This window comes from Halyomorpha halys, unplaced genomic scaffold (genome assembly GCF_000696795.3).
Source record: "Halyomorpha halys isolate HHAL.00 unplaced genomic scaffold, Hhal_1.1 Scaffold110.1, whole genome shotgun sequence".
Taxonomy (NCBI): Eukaryota; Metazoa; Arthropoda; class Insecta; order Hemiptera; family Pentatomidae; genus Halyomorpha; species Halyomorpha halys.
In genome coordinates this window covers 368767-380798 of record NW_027112640.1, presented here as the reverse complement: position 1 = coordinate 380798, position 12032 = coordinate 368767, and the positions used below count along the sequence as shown (strand labels likewise).

Genomic DNA, 12032 nt, shown 5'->3' with positions numbered 1-12032 from the left:
TAATGTATTTAGGCAGCATATATGAATAAAGTATTTCTCTCTTGTTAAACTGTTGTATTATTGGCCGAAGCAAGAAATCCTAAGATATGTAATTTTACGGCAACATAAAAATAAAAATTTATTGTTTGAAATTTTTGCGTTCCAGGACATTAAGTGAAAGTCACATGTTCTCCCTCTGGATCCACTAATGTATTGATCTACTCCGTTTTGCTCTAAGCCCATCAATAATTGGTTAGAACTTAATCATCCATTTATCTTTAAGATATGAATTGGAATGCTCACAGTTTCTATTATTTATAATCTGCATTCAAACATAAACGTGTCAAAAGAGACTCATCAGAGCAGGTATACATATAATCTTGTTTGAAATAGTGTTAATGTCAGTACAAAAATGAATTTTCATCGCGAGATACAACCATATAATTTATTGTGAACTTTGAATTCAGAATTTTCCACACTGGATTGAATTTTGAACTCAGTTCACTCGCCGAACAGATGACTCACTCCTCCTGAACTAACAGCACGTACGTTATAGGTGACCAAACATTTGCTGAGGAAACAATTGCTCCTAGAATAAGAACCAATATTGGCACGTCTAAAGTTCCAACACTGATTAGTTAATTTTATATTTAGACTCTGAGAGGATTTAGTGTTAATGGAATCTTTTCACGATTTATCAAATGCCCTGAATTTTGAGATTAACTTTAATCTTCTATTTTTAAAATTACTAATCGTTTCCCTGACCTTTACCAACCTACCCCGCAGTTTTGATTGTATTTTATACAGAAAAAAATATCTGATTGTTACTTTTAAAAGATTAGCAGAACTGTTTGAATTTCACAGAATTGATAATTTATTTTTCGCTTTAAAATCACTTCGGTTACCACTGAACTTTCATTAATTAAGTAAGTAAGTAGTAAACACATGTATGATTTTTGTTTAAAATTATTTTCCATTTTATAATTTAGTATCAGTCACATGGGCATAGCGTGTCATTTGGATGGTCCTTTGTAAAAAAGAAAAAAAATGTCTGGATATAAATTTCATCATCTTCTAATTATTAATTAGTAGTTTGATATTAATTGGGCAATTAATTGATAAGGTTTATCCATTGCAATTGATTAATTCATTGATCATAGTCCGAAGTTCAGCTAGCATTTTTATTTGCCGATTTTGTGATATTTTTTTATTTCATTCATTCCTAAAAAAAAAGCTATTAGGTACATATGCTTTGTAAGAATTTCTATTTCTATTTAAATTATATTTTTCGTTTTATTCATTCCTAACAAATAAGGTGGTTTGCCCATCTCCTTAGGATGCCGAACCATCGTTCTGCTTTTAAGGCCAAGTTAAAAGAAACACGGTAAAAACTACCCAGGAAAAAACTGTATAAAAAAAAAAAAAACTGTATCAAAAGAACTAACGTTTATGATTATTTTACGGTAGTTTCACTAGCTTTGGATGGAGTTGGTTTTGAACTGACCTTGGTGATTAATTACCATGCTCAATGAAGTAAACTGAATAATTCTTTATCAAAATAAGAAATATAGTTTTAATTAGTTAAAAAAAAAGTAGTGAAATTTCAAGATAGAAGGTGAACATACGATAAAAGTAGAAAACACACTTTCACATGCATTGTCAAACAATTTTAATTGAAAAATTGAATATATGATAAAAACTAATTAAAAAACCCATTGCCCAAAAAATTGTAGTAATAATTATCGTTTATCAACTCATATAAATGCGTTTTCATTCTCATCGTTATTAACGCACAGGTTTTTCTTGTTTCTTCCTTCGATGATCATTCTCACCGGATAATTTTCCATTGTTAAAGTTGAAAATAAGAAAAGGAAATTTACAACAAATTGGCTCGAAAACAATAGATCCTGCGCCATGCCAGTGAAACCCTTCATGATTAAAATAATATATTACAATAACTCTAGCGACCAGGGAAAGAAGCTTGGATGGAGCAATGCAACAAATATCACTTTGAACGCTATTTTCCCTGGGGAAGGAGCTAGTTCTACTCCTTGCCGCTTGGCAGTATGATGTAATGTGTCGAGAACATGCCGAAACTAGAAAAAAAGGTATTTCGGAAAAATTAGGATGGAGATGGTTTTGAAGCTACACACCTCATATATAACTAGCTGTATCGATATTGGCACTTCGTGTAAATACTATAATAAGTTAGTTTGGCTCTAAAAGATTTATATAGTATATCTTAGCAATGTTTTTTTTTTTTTTTTTTTTTTAATGCTCCTGACCCAATTGTTAAAGAAACTCAATGGAAATATATAAATAAATAATAAATGAATACATACAATTTCAATAAATAAATAAGGAACACATTATTTGTTGTGACGAAGTGCGTAAAATACGGAAGTCAATACGTCATCATACATCTATATCATTTCTTATCTCTCTCGAGCTACAGGCTGGGGAATGTGCATCTATTGCGTCAAAGGTCGCTGTCATAGGATATATCCTAAGATTTATAATGACGTTAGCTTTACTATTCTAAAGTGTGTTTATGTGTTCATATTTGAAAGTGTGTTTATAATCTAGATGGATAAAATACACTTATACACTAAAATACACTCCCTGTTCATAACACATAGCTTCTCCAGTGTTATCCAAATCCAGTGTAACTACAGCTGTTGGGAAGCTGAATTCTCACTCTTTCGACCCACATGAATATCCTTTAGATTTTATCATTTCCAAATCGAGTAAATTTTCTCAAAGGTTTTATCTCCGGTTCGCATTTGTTTACAAAGATTCAATTTGTACCATTCAGTGCAGTTTTGAGTGTTCTATGCCCATTTCACGCTTGTAGATTAGTGGTGTTGTGTTGAAGTTGTAATTTTTGTGATTTCCTAGAAAAAATCGGAGGCGAAAATTTTGATTATTTGAAAATTCATATCCGTTTTTTCCCCTTTTTTTCGGGGGGAGGGGTGAAAAATGCATATAAACTTTATTTCTACAGAAAAAAATATTTTGTTCCACCTTTACTAGTCTAAATTATTTTAATTCTGTGTGTCTATAATAGCATTGTGAGGTAATAATTTACCAATCGGATGTAAAACAACAAACAAATATTGGCTGTATTAATTGAGTTTTAATTAATACAGAATCTAAAAAACCTTAATATCACTTCATATAGTAAGAAAAAAAAAGCAAAATTATGCTTTTCGGATTTGTTTTTAGTGTCCTCAAAAACTCTTAAAAACAAAATATATTTGGGAGTAACCTATGCTATGGATACACTATAGAAACAATTCAAACCAACTGATGTAGTGAAATGGTTCAAGTAATTTTTTTCTGTTCTGGGTACCATTAAATACATGCAGAGCTAAGACGTTATGGGATAAGTAAAAATTTAAAAAAAAAGTAAAAAATGGATTGGCATGAATCTATGTTTAAAAATGTTAAAAATGTATGTCACAAAAAATGTTTCATTGAAATCGTTGATCCCACGTTCGCAGCCTCCTCTTGTTATTCCCAGTTGTTCTTATTTAAATCCAAATAGTCAAACAAAAACAATAGTCAAATAGTTTAATAGTCAGACAAAAACAATAATTATAAAAAAAATATATTTCCCATGAAATTGGAAATACAAAAAGTCTTCTATTGATAATTTTGTTGGAACCCACCAGTTCTCAAAAAACAGAACTTCAAGTTGAGAGCAGGTTGAAAAGTCTAGATAATAATTATTCTAATACGTTTTTCAAAATGAATATATGAAAATTGGTTGGTTTTAGAATTAAAAGTGGATAGGAAAAAAAATTTAGAAGATCTCTATCTTCGGTCTCTTATAGATCTCTACAAGAAATGTATATTTAAAAAACATCAAAATCATTTTACCACCGGATTAGTACCACTATTCTGTACTCGAGTTAATATTCTGCAATTATAAAACGGAGATTTGAAGATAAACGTGACTGTGTTATAATAGTACGACCATATTATACTCCAGCTGCTATGAGATAGGTACCTTAAATCAATACTAGAAGATAATTTTGTAGCAGATAATCTAGGTAATCATCATTTATTTTTTTTTTATTTATCGAAAAACGCTTAGTTTTGTGGTTATAAGTGAACAACTGACAAAAATTATGCATTTTTTTTTCTTATGATACAGATTGCTCGATTAGCTACAATTCGAATTCAGTACTCCAAAATTACAGAACCGTTCAGAAAAATCTTTATGTTTTTATTTTCTCGAAAACCCTCTTTTGGAAACATATATGACTGTAATACGTGGATTACGGACTGTTTCACTCCTTCAGGATTCCTAACGAGAAACTAGGGCACCAAGTTGTACTTTATTCCATTCATAACGACATGTAAGGTTTGAAATTGGGTTAGAAAATGCTATTTTAGAAGAATAATTATCTAAAAAGATGTCAATCTAAAGAATTATGCAAATGGAAAGATTAAAACGTCGGCGCCTGATACTGGTCAATAATAACTAAATGAACCGAAACTGGCATTAATTAGCTAATGAATCGATTGATTAGTCCTTTTCAATAATGTGCCATCAGTCGATCACGCATATCTAATGCATAATTGCATATCTAAGCAATATATTTGGATTATTGTGTAACATCTAATGGTGAAAATATCGGGCCAAGGTTAAGCCCTCCAGCTCCGTGATCTGATCTAAAATCCGCTACTTTATCACTTTTTCAAAGGATGCCTTGCCTGAAAGTAGTGTTTCTAAAGGTGCTTACACAAGAAAAAGTAATAGAGTTTGTCTGTCTGTAAAGAAAACACTATGGAAGCTTCCAGGTACGACTACAACTTAGCATTTGTTTAGTATTCATTTAAACAAAAACATATTTTTGGTAAGCCTTTAGAATACCTCTTCTAAAGATGGCTAAATGTTCTAAAGCAAAGCAATGAATGCATTTTGAGTCTTGTAGAAATCGTTTGGATGAAGGTGCACCCTTAGCCTGTATTAATTTACAAATTAAGCCTTGTCAATCGTGGTTCATGCATTGATTGAAATAATTAATTGTTAATTAACAGAAGTGAAATATTGAGTTATTCGCGGTAAAAAAAAAAGTTATAAGTAAAGATCTGATTTTCGTACAATTGTATCTTTTGTTCCCTTGCTTCAAATTAAGCCAAATCTCAAATGAAATTTGAATCATGAAAAGGTTGTTTCATAGATACTAGTTTTATGTTACGCCTCTTGGGGTCACTCCATGAATATGCACATTTTGAGTATTTTATGCACGAAATCGCATTTTTTCAGTTTTTTCTATGAAAACTTAGTTTAAATTTACAAATTTATCTGTGATTAATGGAAAATTATTGTATTCACGAAATTAATGATGAATATTCAATTAAATGATTCATGATAGGAGCTCAATAATTCCTATCTCAGCCACTAGTTCTGGTCCGGCACGGCAATTGATGAGGTCTACGGGATCAGAAGACAAACCAAAATTCATGATTTAGGAAATAACAAGTTAACGCTCACTGCGATACAATTAAGTTATTTAAACTTTTTTTTTTAATAATTTATTTATTGTTATTTACAACTGTATACACATATATACAAGTAAATTTGCTGTAGGTGACATAGTGACATGATAAAAACATGTGGAGAATCTACCCACTGATAGAACTCCATTAACATTTCTAGAGGAGAAGATCTCGAGGCCATCTTCTTTATTTAAACTTAAATTATTTTTATTTAGAACAAATAATGATTGCACAAATAATAATTATTCCTCTGACTTGTTTTTAGATCCCACAATAAACGTACATATATCTACTCTCATCTTAAAGGTCCTTTTCCATTCCCTCATTTTGCATACCGTATCCCATGCCCTACTCCTACATTGGTGAAACTAAAAATCCCCTCAAAGACCACATCACTCAACACAAATATTCTATCTCTACCCGTAACTTTACTGCCTCCAAACTTTCCGAACATTCCTTATCATTACTAATATTACTAATTCGATTTCGAAAATACTTCTATTCCTGCTACCGCCCCTAACCACGACAAACGAGTCCTCTCTGAAATTATTTATGTACTATTAGAATCTTATCCTGTTAACCACAAAATTGACAAACACAAACTATTCCCAAATAGTCAATTTGTTAAAACATCTATATTTTTTATTTAATTTTTTTCATTACCTCATCCCTATTACTCACTACTATAACTTATTCATTATTTTTTTAATCATTTATTTTCATAGTTTACTATGTTCTAATTTTCATATGCCAAATCATTATTGTATTATATATTTCTAGTCTCACGCTTTTTGACTTTTTTCTTTTCTTTTAGTTTTTTCGAAATTAAGGTTGTTATCTCGGTTTTTGTTTTCAGCCCTAATAAAGGCCTGAAGTTCAAAACGAAATAAGTTAAGCTCAACTACATAAGTTTTACTTATTTGTTAATCATTACTGATCGCACCCCCGCCCATCTCCTCATATTGAATCTAACTATTAACAACTCATTTATTCATTTTTATGTTAAATCGAACTGCTAAACCGACTTTTAGTTACTCATTGTTATTAATATACCGTTAGTATTATGATACTCTTGAGTTCAAATACTGATGTTTGTTTCACAATTGTGACGAAATTTCCGAATTTCAACTTTTTTTCCTCCCAATATCCCAGCTTAACTCTAATCAATCCCTAGTAAGCTAACTTGGGGAGGGGAAGCAGTTAAAGTCTTCTCAGTAAATGTATTTTAAGATCTATTTTTAGTGCTTTCTGGTTCTTGAATAGTGGAAGGATAAAGTTTTGCTGATTTTTATGAAAATATTTATTTGAGCGATCTTAAATTGTGTTATGTTGCCAATAGATTTTTTTTTTCGATTCAAGTTTGAATGTAATATTTTTTATGTCTTTGTTTTTTTAAAAAAATGAAATTATGAAAAAATTGGGACAATAATGTAATTTTATACGGAATAAATATTTGAAATTTTTTTTAGCAATTCTTAACTTGACGAGGGCGCATTTTCAATCAACTCAGTATCCCCACTCGAATTTTCGTAAAATTCTTGAAGGAATCTGTGGATCCACAAAGAGGTTGGTTAACCCTTTGTATTTTTTGACATTGAATCGATTGGTACCACATATCTTATCATCATGGGACTGAGATAGTGCCAAACCTGAATTTTGTTTGGGTCAATTTGACCCACTTTTAGTGGGCCAATAAAATCACTCATAATTCCGAAATATAGGTAAGTCCAAATAATAAATGAGATTTTATCAGAATTTTTAACAAGAAATTATGTAATACGCACATTTTTTCGTCTAGAAAACGTGGATTTTCTCCGCTGTGGGATATAATTTTGGTATTTTTTATAAACTCCTTTTCCCAAACTGCTATTTGTTTTCAGATTTGGCACCAAAGTTACCAGATACCCCACGGTGACCCTCAGAACTCGACATTTCAATTCTCTATTTTGTTACAAAATAGGATCTATCCTCAGTTGTACTTCAATAATTCTATGCGGATCTTTTTTAAGGCTGGCACCAATTCCAACTATCTAATTATCCAAACAAAATGTTCCACTATGCATATAAATACTTCATTTTTTATATTTATTTCATTCGTAAATATTTTAATATAAAATATCGTAATATATACATTTATCCAATCTGTTTGGATTTGTCTCTTTTTCCAAGCATTAGTTTGAAAGTAACTAAAATCTCGGAATAAGACCGTGGCGGAGGAATACACGAGTCGTTTTGAGTGCATGGATTGTGACTTGCATCGCCTGGTACGCACTTGTCGATAGAGCAACTCCTCTTCACCTCCTATCTTCCAGCCCCTCTGGAATTAACGTCCTGGGACACGAAACTCTTCCCTAACAGTTCTATCTATCTTCTCCAAACGTTTAGTTCTCTAGCCTTTGACGGAAAAGACATTTCATTCTCTAGCAATAATCCTTTCTAACATCATAGATGCTTCACGATTTAGATTAAAAGATTTTCAACGAAATGTGACAAATAAAATTGCTGAATAACAATTTGAAAAAATCTCTACCACTTCATCAGATGTAGTTTTTAAGAACTCTTTTACAAACGACAATACAAACAGGTGGTGTGGTTAGTACCTATTCTCAACCGTAAAGTTTTCCCCTCTATAGGTTCAGGTAACCAATTAATTGATACTGTCTATGTCTACCATGCCCCGAATCTCTCGATCCCAGAGTCGACTTCGGCTGAATGAGCATAAAATAGTTTTTTTCAGCTCTAGCCTGGACCAAAAAGTTGGGTATTTTGCTCACTCAGCTCCCACATGCTCCAAAATATGATGAAAATAACCCTCGAAAAGTACCTATAGATCAGATTGTAACGATGAACGATTTTATGCTTTCGGAAGCAAGATTGTTCTCAAAAGACAAGCTTTCTTATCTTAATAGCTTATGCAATGTTGTATAATTTGTTTTAATATATTTAAATTGGTGACAAAATCTAATTTAAAAATTGAAAACTATATTTAATTATAATGATAGATTTCAATTGGCTAATATAGTACGGGTCTTTTCAATTGGGAAAATAGGTTCATTTAACTAGCAGTATTTTTAAATCGTTTAATCTGCCTGATAAATTGTATTTGTTGGCTAGAGAATACTCTTTGTTGGTACAAGGCATAGTTCATTAATATTAATATTAATTAATTCTCTAATAATATTCCTTATCTAGGTGTAAACAATAGATTATACCTACAATGGCGCTCAATTTTTGACAATGAATACAAAGATTAAGTGGCAGTTCATGTTAACATTTGTCCTTGTGATTGTAGATTAATTATTTTTATTCTTTCTGTAAACTCAAGACAATTCATTTAAGATATTAACTAATTTTAATTTAAAAATATTTTAATCTCATGTAAATTATAATCTATAGGAAGAAATTCTTTTACTGATTGCGGGTGCATTTTTATATTAAACGTACCTTATGTAATTTCAAATAGTACAAAAATTAGGAAAAACTTCCTTAAATTGAAGGCTAAATTAGAGAATTAAAAAAAAAGATAAATGTTTTGACCGGTACATAACGTAATTGACGTCTGCAGCTTATGAGAGACTTGACATTTATAAAATAGTGTGGTTTAGGCCTGGGCGTCGCTACTGGGCCCAATCAAAGAGGAGGGAGTATTTAATACGTTTTTCACTAAGAAATGAAAACTTGGCTTTCCTAAGCTCGCTTTTGCTTCGTCGGAGGTTGGTCGGAAATGTAATCTAGTACACGCATTTTGAAAGAAATTTTGCCTGTTTAATTTTTTATTCAACGTTTATTTTTCTTCCAGTTCATCAGTATACTAGGCAACAGTACTTAAAATTGAAAAAAATATCGAAGGATATAAGTAACTAAGGTTTTTTTTTTTTAAACTGTAAACGTTGGCGGAATCTATGGAACTGTCTGAGTATAACCGTAGATATTCTGGATATTTCAGATACATGATTACTCTAGGATAAGTGTTGGTCGAAATTGACTCCGAGGTTTCTAACAAAATTATGAAGTGGAATAGAATTTTTGTTGAGGAATGTAACAAGATCTTAGAACCTGTAGGGAGAGCTTTATTTTTTCTGCATTCAGCTGCAACTTGTATTTATCGGCCCAGTAACTAATGCTAAATTATTTTTAGATTCATCATTCATCATTCTCCACTTTTTATGAGATTACACGACGAGATCGTTACGATGGAAGAGCAGATAAGTTTGCAAATCATCAGCATAAAGATGGTATTGGGCGTGACTGGTACGGTAGATAATTTAGGTAAATAAAAACGAGGGGGGGGGGGGAGTAACACTACGCGAAAGTAGAGGAGGTGATATAACATTATCAGGGATGACTGCTACATTTGAGGGATGGAGTAAGAATGAATAGAACTATTTTAAACCATTTGCGCCCAGTAGTGGGAAATCGCACCATAGCAATGGTTTTTTTAAAATAATTTATTTATTATTATTTACCAACTGTATAAAAATATATACAAATAGTAAATTTGCTCTAGGTGACATAGTGACATGATACAAACATGTGGAGAATCTACCCATTGATAGAACTCCAAAAACATTTCTAGAGAAGATCTCGAGGCCATCTTCTTTTCAGACGCCTAGGAGGATTATTAGGTAATGAAGGAGAAGCCAGGTTAGAAACAAGTGGATTTGGGTGATTGGGAAGTTTATCATGGAAGGATTGGTATGTGGTTCTAGCCAAATCGGCAACATAGGGGGCATTGAGGTCCTGATGCATGACTTGATTTGTGACTTATGACAAAGTAAGGAGCATTAAGGATTTTGGACTGTAAGAATTGGATTCGGTAGGAATTTGATGGTTTAGTGGTTCAACATCAACCACACGATGGTATTGTTGGATAGTGGAGTGGGATGTTCAGAATCCAAACTGGTGATCTGGGATTATGTGGTCGGAATCAAGGATGGGATACAGGCGTTTCAAGATGAGTTTTCCGAGGATTTTGCCCACGTTAGCAATGGTTTTGAGGGAAGACCTAGTCGTTGAAAACAATTATTGCGGTGCCATTTAGCACCACAGGGCATAAAGGGGTTAATCTGTGATAATGAAGTTTGGATAGGAGAATCTTATCATCGTTTTGTTGATCAATGAGAGATTGTATATCTTGTGTGATTTCTAAGGTGGATTCAGTGGAATAGCTAGAACTCCTGATTAATTGGTTTTACAAGTGCCTTTGTTCCAAGATTGAGAAAATTTGTAGTTGGACTAACTTAAACAGTTAGTATAACAAACCAAAAATAGTTTGGATAGAGTCGAAAGGATAAAAATGGGTTTGATGTTTGAAACTTTTGATGGAGAGGGTACCTTGTTGTTCAGAAGGCTAATTGCAACCTTTTCCCAAGCTGAAACATGTAACAAGATGTAAATTTAAAATTTTAATTTCCCTAAGGTAATCACATTTTTGTTCAATAGGAAGCTATAACTAAAAAAAAAATTTAAATCAGACTATTTCAGCATTGTAAATTAGACCAAATATTCCCACCAAGGAATAGAACTTGTCTAAATTAAAACCATTTAAAGATATTTTTAAAGTGTCTAAATCACCCAAGGTTCGGTTTTCTGTTAGAAAAACTCTCTTTTTTAATCAGCCTTGTAACTGTTAATTGGATTGAGGTCATATTGAGAATAAACTAAGAGATGTGAAGTTCTCTTTTAATATCAAGATATCAGCGTTTTTAGCAAATTAAATTTGTGAAAATTTTTTATTTCTATTTTAATATGGTTTGGGATGTAGTGTGATCATTACTGTAGTAATATTATTTTATATTTCTGGTAATGATTGTATAAAATTTAATTTAATGAAAATTTCCAATGTGCCCTCCACCATAGGTACTTAATTAATATATTCGTTAATATATATTAATATATTTCGAAATAGTATAATATCTCAATATAGTTACTACCTTATTATTTAGTTTATGAGTTATACAGCCTAATCACAATTTCAAGTGGGACACTAGAGATATCGTATTTGTTTTGCTAGTATCTCTGTATCCTTGAATATAGCATTATTTTTAAATAGTTTTTTCTATTGAGTACCTGTCTAGTGTGATTAAACTTATACTGCCTTCATTTTAATTTAGAATACAACCTATTTGATAGGACCTCTGCAGCCGTGGGTTCTGTAAACACTTTCGCCTTTCATCAGAGCTTCATTACGTATTGGAAGGTTAAATAAGAAACATATTTTTCTAGAAACATCCCTCTTGCCCTTATAGGTATTTCACCAATAAAACAGTAAAATATTCTATCTAGCAATTTTTCACACTGTAAAATAAAATTAACACTTTCTAAAAAAGATATTTTATATTTCTGACTATAAAGCAGATGTAACTATTAATACAGCTGGAGTATTACAATGAAGTAAGTATTTGAAATAGAAAGTATAATTTATACTTAATAGAAGCTCATGGATAATTTCCATGCAAGCATAGTGGATAAACAGAAATATAATAATCATGAGGAGTGGATAATTGACCGTTGATTACTGATTAGAGAAGATGGTCGGGGGG

General features: G+C 31.6%; 2 protein-coding genes across 4 annotated transcripts in view; one reads left to right on the top strand and one right to left on the bottom strand.

The window, feature by feature from the left end:
• The window catches only part of Prp40 (pre-mRNA processing factor 40), a 50682-nt gene extending 38902 nt beyond the window's left edge, over nt 1–11780 (bottom strand). Inside the window, exons 1-2 of one of the 3 annotated variants that reach the window (XM_024358576.2) lie at nt 11612–11780; nt 8703–8802 (exon numbers count right to left, since the gene is read on the bottom strand). The gene's annotated coding sequence lies outside the window, so the exon portion shown is untranslated. The remainder of the gene's footprint in view (nt 1–8702; nt 8803–11611) is intronic. The other 2 variants (XM_067050413.1, XM_067050414.1) reach the window with 2 other exon arrangements.
• Nucleotides 4699–12032, top strand: part of Root (ciliary rootlet coiled-coil, rootletin) — a 133933-nt gene continuing 126599 nt past the window's right edge. The window contains exon 1 of the mRNA XM_067050412.1: nt 4699–4788. The gene's annotated coding sequence lies outside the window, so the exon portion shown is untranslated. The remainder of the gene's footprint in view (nt 4789–12032) is intronic.